Below are 12,387 nucleotides of genomic sequence, written 5' to 3'. Positions count from 1 at the left end.
TCTTGGAGGAAGTGGCTTTGCATTTAGCTGTGCTTACCTTTCTACACTTTCTTTTGATTCATTCCCTTAGAATTTTAGAAGGAACTAGAAGACAACTAGTTCAATGTGTTCTCTCCCTGAATTGCACCAATGATTAGACCAGTGGTCTGTTATACCTCTGCTTCAGCTCAGCAGTCTAAAAAGCCATTTAGACAAAAATCCTTGATTAGCTCCCCTGGTGCTCATTATCCATCAAAGACAGGTGCAAACCCAACACAGGGAGTCTGGAGGAATAGAATGACTGTGCTCAGCCCCAGGTTTTCAGATCTGGAATGTAGAAGGGAGTTAAATGGTTGCCTGCCAGTGTTGAACAAGGTCTTTAAACATGACTTCATTATCTATTAATTGATCAAGATTATGAATTCCACCAAATTCAGGCTGTGCACAAGAGCAATAACATTGAATAAATGTGCACATCAGTATAGAAGGGTATGCCCTATACACAGATTATTTTTTTTTCGGGTACCAGGGACTGAACTCAGGGACACTCAACCACTGAGCCACGCCTCCAGCCCTATTTTGTATTTTATTTAGAGACAGGGTCTCACTGAGTTGCTTCCCCTAACTGGTCTCTCTGTTCTAGTCTTTCTCCTTTTGTGTTTTTCCCTGGCCTCCACAGTTATCTTTCAAAACATGAGATCACGTTACTCAGTGTCCAAACTTCTTTGATGGCTCCTCATTGCTGACGGAAAAAAGCAAGAACCAAAACAAATTGGGTTTTGACATACAGGGGCTTTCAGAACCTGCCTTCTTCTACCACTTCATTTACCCCTCTTCTCTCAGCCACCCTGTTCTACAGCCCTGAAGTCTTCATCAAATTTAGCTGAAGTCTCAGTCTCCTCACCTACAAAAAGGGAATCATAAAATATTCGATTTCATGGGCTTAAGGATGATTCATCAGAATACTCAAATTAAGTTTTAGGCACATACTAAGGAGTTAATGAAAGACTTAATTTGTATCATGGTAACTCAGCACAGTGATTCAACCCTTTATTCCTGCTGATCTGGTGCCTCTGGGTGTAAGAGTTTCTTTGGCCTTTAAGACTTACTGCCTTTGTGAAGGTGTTCTGAATCTTTCAGGCAACCGCTGAACTCTTTCTTTATGCATTCATTATAGTTTTGTAATCGAGTATCCTTCAATGACATCACTTATCAAAAAACCCTGTCTTATGCTGTAATTGTGTTTTGCTACCCATTTGAGGTACTTACCTGCTGAGATGGGGCCACCTAGGTTCTCAGCCTGTGGTGGGAGGTGAGTTGTGGGTGGAGTAAGCTGTAAAAGATTGTCTTCTTAAAGGGACCATTTCAGGTTCTGAGTGTGCATGTTGCAGCACTCTAATGCACTGCTGATGCTAACCACCTGGAGTTAGCATGAGCTCCACAGGTGTAGTCCCCAAGGAGACTGCCCTCACTTCACATGCCAGCCACAAGTTCAGGAGTTCTCAGGTTGCCTTTCTAAGTTGCTGAAACTTGCTTTAAACTCTTTTTTTCCCCCCATTTTCATATATTTTAGTTAGTATTATAACACTGCATTAACAATTTTTATGAGGAAAAACAATTTATGATTACAGATAAGTAAATGGCAGGTCTTTTAAACCTTTTCTTGAACAAAGCTAAAAAGCATTTTTCAGTTTAAAGGATACAAAATATATGTAGGAAAATAAGCTACAAGAACTTGTACATAAAAGGTGTCCTTATATTTGGATAAAACTTTTCCTAAAGCCTTGGCATCATCCATATCTCTGGGAACCTTCATATTCACTCTTTCTTCTCTGAAGAAATAAAATTAAAGTGAAAAATTTTAAATCGAATTTTGCCATCATAAAATTGAAGTTAAGGGCGGGGGATATAGCTCAGTTGGTAGAGTGCTTGGCTTGCAAGCACAAGGCCTTAGGTTCAAATCCCCTGCACATTAAAAAAAAAAAATTGAAGTTAAGATTAAAACAGAGTTTTAGCCAAGATGATCTGATGCCCTGATCTTTGTTAAAGCCAAATTAACAATTTTTTCATGTTCAGGAATCTGTAAATTAATTGTTTTTAAATTTCTCTCAAGATATAATCTACATATGACAGTCTAGGATGACCCAAACTTAAGGTTAAAAACATTACCTCCAATAATTGGCTTAAAATTTAAGTTTACCATTAAAAAATGAACCACTGATGTTACCATATTAAAAACATATTTAACATCATTTTGGTTAATCCTCTTGATAATCTGAAATCAGTAATCATTCAAAATGGAAATTAAGTAAAGCTTTCAACAAATTTACCATTCACACTTTTCTGAAATATCCCAGTTCATAGTTCAGGAAAAAAGTTAAAACACTTTTCCTTTTCTATTAATTTTACTTTAAATTTGGTGCCTTGTTTGGATTTCTTACTTGTAAAAGCCTCAAATAATCATCTTTGTGACTTGGTTGCTTTTCATTGTTGTTATTGTTGTTGTTGGTACTGGAGATTAAACCCAGGAACACTCTACATTCTCAGCCCTTTTCTTTTGAGAGAGGGTCTTGCTAAGTTGCCCAGGCTGCTCTCAAACTCATAATCTTCTTGCCTAAGTTTCTCAAGTTGTGGTACAAGCTACAAACCCAGGTTCATCCTTATGTTCAATATGTATTTGTGCAATCTGTAGAACAATGATAGAGTGCTACTTTTTAATTTTATTTACTAACTGCTGAGCCAGGTTCTCACTTTTGTTTCCAGTTGGTCCCAAAATGTGGAGCCAAGTGATCTTTCCCCTCTCAGCATCCTGAGTGGCAAGAACTACAGGAGTACGCCACCATGCCCAGCTGAATGCTGCTTTATTAAATCCTCTAAAAATACCTGGTTCCCAACGTGGTAGCACCAGCCTGTAATTCCAGCAGATCAGGAGGCTGAGGCAGGAGGATCAAAGTTCAAAGTCAGCCTTAGCAACTCAGCAAGACCCTAAGTAACTCAGGGACACCCTGCCTCTAAATAAAATATAAAAAAGGACCAGGGGTGGGGAGCTGGGGATGTGGCTCAATGGTCAAGTATCTCTGGGTTCAATTCCCAGTACCAAAATGAATAAATAAAAAGATTCTGAGTATGCCTGCATGGGCATGCTCATATGCACATATGTAATAGCTTTGTAATAGTACATTACTTTATACAAGTAATATGTTATTCTTAGAGAAGAATGGGAACAAAGACAGCCTTAATTTGGAGTCTGTTCTTTCCCTCTTTCAATCAATTCTATTTCCTACTCCTTGATAAACAAAAGTAGAAAGGATATAAAATTAAATCATGGTAATGTTAACTTAGCAACATAACTTGCCACCATCCTAAAAGCATTGATGCTGAAGTAGGAAAATAAAATACTAGAGCTAGGAATGTAGTTCAGTGGTAGAGTCCTTGCCAAGCATGTGTAAGTTCCTTAGTTCAATTCCATTACCACAGAAAATAAATGAATATATAATAATAATAAAAATTATTAAGTTTAACTATAAAATTTCAAGTGGATGATGATATAATGGGGTTAGGGGCTAAGAGAAGAATGGAGGAACTTTAGACTACATATAGGGAAATGAGGGAGGGGTATGAAAATGGTGGAATGAGACAGACATCATTACACTATGTACAAGTATGATTACACAAATGGTATGAACCTACATAGTGTACAACCATAGAAACAAAATGATGTACCCCATTTGGATACAATGAATCAAAATGTAGTCTGTAAAAATTTAAAAAAAATAAAAATTTAAAGCATAAATAACTGTGAATAAGGAAGTGGGAATGTAGCTAGGTGGTATAACATCTGTCTAGCATGCACAAGGCCCTGTGTTCTTCCCTAGTTGGAGGTGGGATGGGGACAGACTGTGAATAAAAGGAACTTAGAGGCCACATAAACTTTCTGATGCCTTGAAACCCCATTTCACAGATATCTACTACCATTTCAGGCTGGCCTTGGTTAAAGTCTAAACATATTTTTATAATTCTTTATATAATCTATGATTATGCCAGGGTGGTATTAGGGTGGTAAAATAGCCCTGGGATATTTTGACCTCCTAAAATAGGTTTCAGGTCTTTCCTAAGATAAAAATGATTCTGAAAACTAAAATTTCTTAGTTTTAATTTGTCAGCAAAAATTTAATTTGTCAGCAAAAATTTGTTAGTAAAGTTAGTCATAGTCTTTTATAATGTTTAGTGTTATTATGTGGGCTTTATTGCATAGATATTAATATACTGTATTATGAGATGCTACTCTAGATTCTACTGGAGGCTCACATATTATGTGTTATCCTTCCAAAGTGGAAAATTTCTAAATTCTGAAAAACATTTTACCAAGATTTTTGCTAAGGAATTATGAATGTGTACTAGATATAATCTTTTACAAGATCAACTTCATTGTAAAAAGTTATCTATCCAGGCTAGATGATTTCCATAAAACAGAGGGAAAAAGCTAGAAGACAAGAGATATGGTAAAAAGGAAATGGATGAATAAAAGCAGACAAAAACTGAAAGCAAGGAAGAGTACAAAGGGAGAAAACAGGGATAGGAAAAAAGAAAAAAACCCATTTTATTCAAACCATGTCCATATCTAGGATGAACTATAAAAATAAATTTACTTGGTCAGTAACACTAAACAAACGAAACAAATAGAAAATACTAGAAACACCATCAATTTCATGAAACTTCATTGTTGTTATTTGCTGTTTTTTCCATTCTAGGGATTGAAACCAGGGTCTTGCTCATGCTAAACATGTACTCTGTCACTGAGCTATATCCTCAGTCCTAATTAATTTTAATTATTTGCAATTGTAGCCAGATACAGGGGCACATGCCTATAATCCCAGAATCTCAGGAGGCAGAAGTAGGAGAATTGCCAGTTTGAGGTCAGCCTCAGCAACTTAAGGCCTAAAGCAACTTAGAGAGACCCTGTCTCAAAATTTAAAATTAATTAACTAGCTGTCGCTCCAGAACCCAGGAGTTAAGAAGGGGAGGCATTGAGAGACTCGGACTGAAATAGAGCCATGGGTGAGTCTGCCCACTGGGTAAAGCGAGGCCCCGGGTGGCAGGCCCAGATAGAGGTGGCTTATCGGAGCCGGGCAGGGCAGCTAGAGTCAACCACAGGCAGCCCTGCGCACTCTGGCGGTGGGACCCGCCCACACAGCCAGCTTCTCCAGGTTCTTGGAACGGAACTGGCTCGCTAGTGAGAGCCTTTCTGACCAGAACAAGCTCCGAGTCCCGGAGCCAGCGCATCGCAGCGTACTCCGGCACGCAAGCAGATTCAGGGACCAGATAGGGCAGCCAGAGACTTCCCCAAGTAGTCTGGACCCCTGCGGTGGGAGGTGCCGTTCAAGGCTAGTTTCTCGGAGCTGACCACCCAGTGAGAGACTTTCTACATAGAACCAGCCACGAGTCCCCAAACCAACGGAGAGCCTCGATCCGCAAGCAGCCTCTGGGATCAGGGCAGGGCAGCCACAGACCTCTTCAGGCAGCTCTGCCCACTCTGGCTGTAGGCTCTCTTCATGGGGCCATCCAAGATGGCGGCCTAGAGGGAGACTGCACCCCCAGTCGCTCCAGAACCCAGGAGTTAAGAAGGGGAGGCATTGAGAGACTCCGACTGAAATAGAGCCATGGGTGAGTCTGCCCAGTGGGTAAAGCTCGACCTGGGTGGCAGGCCCAGATAGAGGTGGCTTATTGGAGCCAGGCAGGGCAGCTAGAGTCTTCCCAAGGTAGCCTTCCACACTCCGGCAGTGGGCTCCTCCCACACGGCCAGCTGCACGGTGCAGGCCCACAGTGAGAGCATTTCAGCACAGAGCCAGTTCCAAATCATGGAACCAGTAGGGGCCTAGGGGCAGTTTTCTTTGGATGTGATGCTTTATCAGATTCCTCCAAGACATCAGGCTACTGAAGGCTGGGAGGTGATACACTGGAAATCTACCGGGACACTTTAAGCCAATAGCGGAAAACTGCAATATCTCAGGGTCCCACTGACAACTGACCAATATGAGAAAACAAGGGAAGAAAATGTCCCAAACAAACCTAGATACTACATCAATAAAACCCAATGACAGCACAGCAGAAGAAATGTCAGAAAGGGAGTTCAGAATGTACGTAATTAAAACGATCAGGGAAGCTAATGAGGAGATGAAAGAGCAAATGCAGGCATTGAAGGAGGAAATGAAAGAGCAAATGCAGGCACTACATGATCGCACCAATCAACAGTTAAAAGACCAAATACGGGACACAAGAGATCATTTTAATAAAGAGTTAGAGATACTGAAAAAAAAAAAAAAAACAAACTGAAATCCTTGAAATGAAGGAAACAATAAACCAAGTTAAAAACTCCATAGAAAGCATAACCAATAGGATAGAACACCTGGAAGACAGAACCTCAGACATTGAAGAGAAATTATTTAATCTTGAAAGCAAAGTTGGCCAAACAGAAAAGATGGTAAGAAATCATGAACAGAATCTAGAAGAATTATGGGATATCATGAAAAGGCCAAATTTAAGAATTATTGGGATTGAGGAAGGCTTAGAGAAACAAACCAAAGGAATGAACAATCTATTCAATGAAATAATAACAGAAAATTTCCCAAATCTGAAGAAAGAAATGGAAAACCAAGTACAAGAGGCTTATAGAACTCCAAACATACAAAATTACAACAGACCCACACCAAGGCACATTATTATGAAAATACCTAACATACAAAATAAAGACAGAATTTTAAAGGCCGCGAGAGAAAAGAATCAAATTACATTCAGAGGGAAACCAATAAGAATATGAGCAGATTTTTCAATCCAGACCCTAAAAGCCAGAAGGGCCTGGAACAACATATACCAAGCCCTGAAAGAAAATGGATGCCAACCAAGAATCTTATACCCAGCAAAACTTACCTTCAAATTTGACGATGAAATAAGATCCTTCCATGATAAACAAAAGCTAAAGGAATTTACAAAAAGAAAGCCAGCATTACAGAACATTCTCAGCAAAATATTCCATGAGGAAGAGATGAAAAACAACGATGCTAATCAGCAACAGGAGGAACTAGCCTAAAGGAATAGCCAAATAAAGGAGAAACAAAATCATGTCAAAAACAAATATGAGTCAATTGACTTGGAATACAAATTATATCACAATAAAAACCCTGAATGTTAATGGCCTGAATTCATCAATCAAAAGACACAGACTGGCAGATTGGATTAAAAAGAAAAATCCAACAATATGCTGCCTGCAAGAGACTCACCTCATAGAAAGAGACACCCATAGACTAAAGGTGAAAGGATGGGGAAAAACATACCATGCACACGGACACAGCAAAAAAGCTGGAGTATCCATCCTCATCTCAGAATGTGGACTTCAAACCAAAACTAGTCAGAAGGGATAAAGAAGGACATTACATGCTGCTTAAGGGAAGCATAAATCAGCAAGACATAATAATCATAAATATCTATGCCCCGAACATTGGCTCATCCACGTACGTCAAACAAATCCTTCTCAATTCCAGAAATCAAATAGACCACGACACAATACTAGGCGATTTTAACACACCTCTCTCACCACTGGATAGATCGTCCAAACAAAAATTGAATAAAGAAACTATAGATCTCAACAACACAATCAACAATTTAGACTTAACAGACATATATAGAATATACCATCCAACAAAGAACGAATACACTTTCTTCTCAGCAGCACATGGATCCTTCTCTAAAATAGACCGTATTTTATGCCACAGAGCTACTGTTAGCAAATACAAGAAGATAGAGATACTACCTTGTACTCTATCAGATCATAATGGATTGAAATTAGAAATAAATGACAGAATAAAAAACAGAAACTTCTCCAATACCTGGAGATTAAATAACACACTATTATATGATGAATGGATAACAGAAGACATCAGGAGGGAAATAAAAAAATTCTTAGAAGTAAACGAGAACAAAGACACATCATATCAAAATCTCTGGGACACTATGAAAGCAGTACTTAGAGGAAGATTTATTTCATGGGGTGCATTCAAAAAAAGTAGAAATCAACAAATAAATGACTTAACACTACAGCTCAAAGTGCTAGAAAAAGAAGAGCAAACCAATACCAAAAGTAGTAGAAGACAGGAAATAGTTAAAATCAGAGCTGAAATCAACGAAATCGAAACAAAAGAAACAATTGGAAAAATTAACAAAATAAATAGTTGGTTCTTGATAAAATAAATAAAATTGATAAACCCTTAGCCACACTAACAAAGAGAAAGAGGGAGAAAACTCAAATTACTAAAATTTGGAATGAACAAGGAAACATCACAACAGACACGAGTGAAATACAAAACATAATTAGAAGCTATTTCGAAAATCTATACTCCAACAAAAAAGAAAACCTCGAAGACATCATCAAATTTCTAGAGACATATGAATTACCTAAACTGAACAAGGAGGACATACACAATTTAAATAAACCAATTTCAAGCAATGAAATAGAAGAGGTCATCAAAAGCCTACCAACAAAGAAAAGTCGAGGACCAGATGGGTTCTCAGCCGAGTTCTACAAAACATTTAAAGAAGAGCTCATTCCAATACTCCTCAAACTATTCCATGAAATAGAAGAGGAGGGAACCCTCCCAAACTCATTCTATGAAGCCAATATCACCCTGATACCTAAACCAGACAGAGACACATGGAGGAAAGAAAATTTCAGACCAATATCCTTAATGAACATCGATGCAAAAATTCTCAACAAAATTTTAGCAAATCGCATACAAATATATATTAAAAAGATAGTGCACCACGATCAAGTGGGTTTTATCCCAGGGATGCAAGGTTGGTTCAACATTCGGAAATCAATAAATGTCATTCACCATATCAACAGACTTAAAGTTAAGAATCACATGATTATTTCAATAGATGCAGAAAAAGCATTCGATAAAATACAGCATCCCTTCATGCTCAAAACACTAGAAAAAATTGGGGTAGTGGGAACATACCTAAACATTATAAAGGCAATCTACACTAAGCCCATGGCTAATATCATTCTAAATGGTGAAAAACTGAAAGCGTTCCCCTTAAAAACTGGAACAAGGCAGGGATGCCCTCTTTCACCGCTTCTATTCAACATCGTCCTTGAGACTCTAGCCAGAGCAATCAGACAAACCAAAGAAATTAAAGGGATACGAATAGGAAAAGAAGAACTCAAACTATCCCTGTTCACTGATGACATGATTATATATTTAGAGGAACCTGGAAATTCCACCAGAAAACTTTTAGAACTCATAAGTGAATTCAGTAAAGTAGCAGGTTACAAGATCAATGCTCATAAATCCAATGCATTTTTATACATAAGTGATGAATCTTCAGAAAGAGAAATTAGGAAAACTACCCCATTCACAATAGCATCGAAAAAAATAAAATACTTGGGAATCAATCTCACAAAAGAGGTGAAAGATCTCTACAATGAGAACTACAGAACACTAAAGAAAGAAATTAAAGAAAACCTTAGAAGATGGAAAGATCTCCCATGTTCCTGGATAGGCAGAATTAATATTGTCAAAATGGCTATACTACCTAAAGTGCTATACAGATTCAATGCAATTCCAATTAAAATCCCAATGATGTACCTTGCAGAAATAGAGCAAGCAATTATGAAATTCATCTGGAAGAATAAAAAACCTAGAATAGCTAAAGCAATCCTCAGTAGCAAGTGCGAAGCAGAGGGTATTGCAATACCAGATCTTCAACTCTACTACAAAGCAATAGTAACAAAACGGCATGGTATTGGTACCAAAATAGACAGGTAGATCAATGGTACAGAATAGAGGACATGGACACAAACCCAAATAAATACAATTTTCTCATACTAGACTAAGGGGCCAAAAATATGCAATGGAGGAAAGATAGCCTCTTCAACAAATGGTGCTGGGAAAACTGGAAAACCATATGCAATAGAATGAAGCTAAACCCCTATCTCTCACCCTACACAAAACTCAACTCAAAATGGATCAAGGACCTCGGAATCAGACCAAAGACCCTGCATCTTATAGAAGAAAAAGTAGGTCCAAATCTTCAACTTGTTGGTTTAGGATCAGACTTCCTTAACAGGACTCCCATAGCACAAGAAATAAAAGCAAGAATCAACAACTGGGATAGATTCAAACTAAAAAGCTTTCTCTCAGCAAAGGAAACTATCAGAAATGTGAAGAGAGAGCCTACAGAGTGGGAGAATATTTTTGCCAACCATACCTCAGATAGAGCGCTAATTTCCAGAATCTATAAAGAACTCAAAAAACTCTACACGAAGAATACAAATAATCCAATCAACAAATGGGCTAAGGAAATGAACAGACACTTCACAGAAGAAGATGTACAAGTAATCACCAGATATATGAAAAAATGTTCAACATCCCTAGTAATAAGGGAAATGCAAATCAAAACTACCCTAAGATTTCATCTCACCCCAATTAGAATGGCGATTATCAAGAACACAAGCAACAATAGGTGTTGGCAAGGATGTGGTGAAAAAGGAACACTCATACATTGCTGGTGGGGTTGCAAATTAGTGCAGCCACTCTGGAAAGCAGTGTGGAGATTCCTCAGAAAGCTTGGAATGGAAACACCATTTGACCCAGCTATCCCACTCCTTGGCCTATACCCAAAGGACTTAAAATCAGCATACTACAGAGATACAGCCACATCAATGTTCATAGCTGCTCAATTCACCATAGCCAGATTGTGGAACCAACCTAGATGCCCTTCAGTTGATGAATGGATAAAGAAACTGTGGCGTGTATATACAATGGAATATTACTCCGCAGTGAAGAATGATAAAATTATGGCATTTGTAGGCAAATGGACGAAATTGGAGAATATCATGCTAAGTGAGATAAGCCAATCTCAAAAAACTAAAGGACGAATGATCTCGCTGATAAGCAGATGAGGACATATAATGGGGGTTGGGAGGGGTTAGCATTAGGTTTAGGGTTAGGTTTAGAGTTAGGCTAAACAGAGCGGTAAGAATGAAGGAAAGAAGGACTGTATAGAGGGAAAAGAGGGGTGGGAGGGTTGGGGGGAAGGGAAAAATAAACATCATTACCCTATGTAAACGTTAAAAATAAATAAATAAACAAAAATTTAATTAACTAATTTATTTATTAATTAAAAGGGCTGGGGATGTGGCTCAGTGATTGAATGCCCCAGAGTTTTAATCCTTGGTACCCTCAACCCCCAAAATATATATGTGTGCTCACACACACAATTTTGTGTGTGTGTGTGTGTGTTTGTGTGTGTGTGAGAGACAGAGAGAGAGAGAGAGAGAGAGAGAGAGAGAGAGAGAGAAGGTTCATGATATTAATGTCTTTTCTTTTGAGGTTATATTTTTTAAAAATTTTGGAAGCCATTGGAAAGATGAGGCCTTATTAGAAGAGCAAAGCTAGGAAAACCTTACATAGACAATCAAGAGGCAAATTTGGAAACAAGTTTTTTTTTTTAATTGTAGATATACACAACACCTTTTATTTTATTTATTTTTATGTGGTGCTGAAGATCCACAGTGTCTCACACATGCTAGGCAAGTGCTCCTACTGAGCCATAATACCAGTCCTGAAAACAAGTATTTATATAACAGTGCTGATATGAACTTGATACCAGCCATGAGAACTGAGACACAATCATCATGATAGATGTTGCTTAAAGTAAGTTCAGCTTTTAATTCACTTTCATCTCACATATATCTAGACATTTTCAGTTCTCTCTGAGTATACTTACTCACTAAGCCGAGGAAAATTTTTATATACCAAAAACAACAAATGCTGCAGACAAGAAAATAGACAGCAATATAAGGAGTGACATTCTTGCTGACCCAGCTTCTGCCCAGGCTTTTTCCTTCACGTGGTCTCTGCCACCTGGTGCCTCAGGGCCCTGTGTCCCCATGTTCCCATCCCACAGTGGGGTTGTCTGGAGAGCTGTAGTCTGTGATCTTTCAGCAACTCTGCCTTTTGCCATGGCTACTGCAATGGAAATGGAGAGAAGAGGGTGGTACTGCACCCCCTTAACCTGCTTTAAACTCTTGATCTTCCTGCCTCAGCTTCCCGAGCTGCTGAGAATACAGGTGTGCACCTCCATGACAGGCACATGGGGACATTTGAAAGAATTTAGAGAAGAGGACATCCAATTTCCCTTACATGTTTGTTTTTATTTTTAATAATTGATTCTGTTGGAAAAAATTTCTTTACTGTTGACTCTCATTTTCTCAAGTTCTGTCCCGAGAAATCTTCACAGACCTGACTGGGTAGTTTTGCCATGGGGTAAGGTTGAGGCAATCAAGACCACATTGTGTCATCAGATGGTGCCATCAGAGTAAGTGAAGCCAGTCTGCGTGGCTACAGAGTA

The 12,387-nt window shown here is 38.5% G+C and overlaps 1 pseudogene; it reads right to left on the bottom strand.

Annotated features, from left to right (window-relative positions):
* Positions 1-1,666: 1,666 nt before the first annotated feature.
* LOC124962241 (transmembrane protein 41B-like) lies at positions 1,667-12,000 on the bottom strand (annotated as a pseudogene).
* Between the last annotated feature and the right edge of the window lie 387 nt (positions 12,001-12,387).

This window comes from Sciurus carolinensis, chromosome 12 (genome assembly GCF_902686445.1).
Source record: "Sciurus carolinensis chromosome 12, mSciCar1.2, whole genome shotgun sequence".
Taxonomy (NCBI): domain Eukaryota; kingdom Metazoa; phylum Chordata; class Mammalia; order Rodentia; family Sciuridae; genus Sciurus; species Sciurus carolinensis.
The sequence above is the reverse complement of the archived record's forward strand: the minus strand, read 5'-3'. Positions and strand labels throughout refer to the sequence as shown.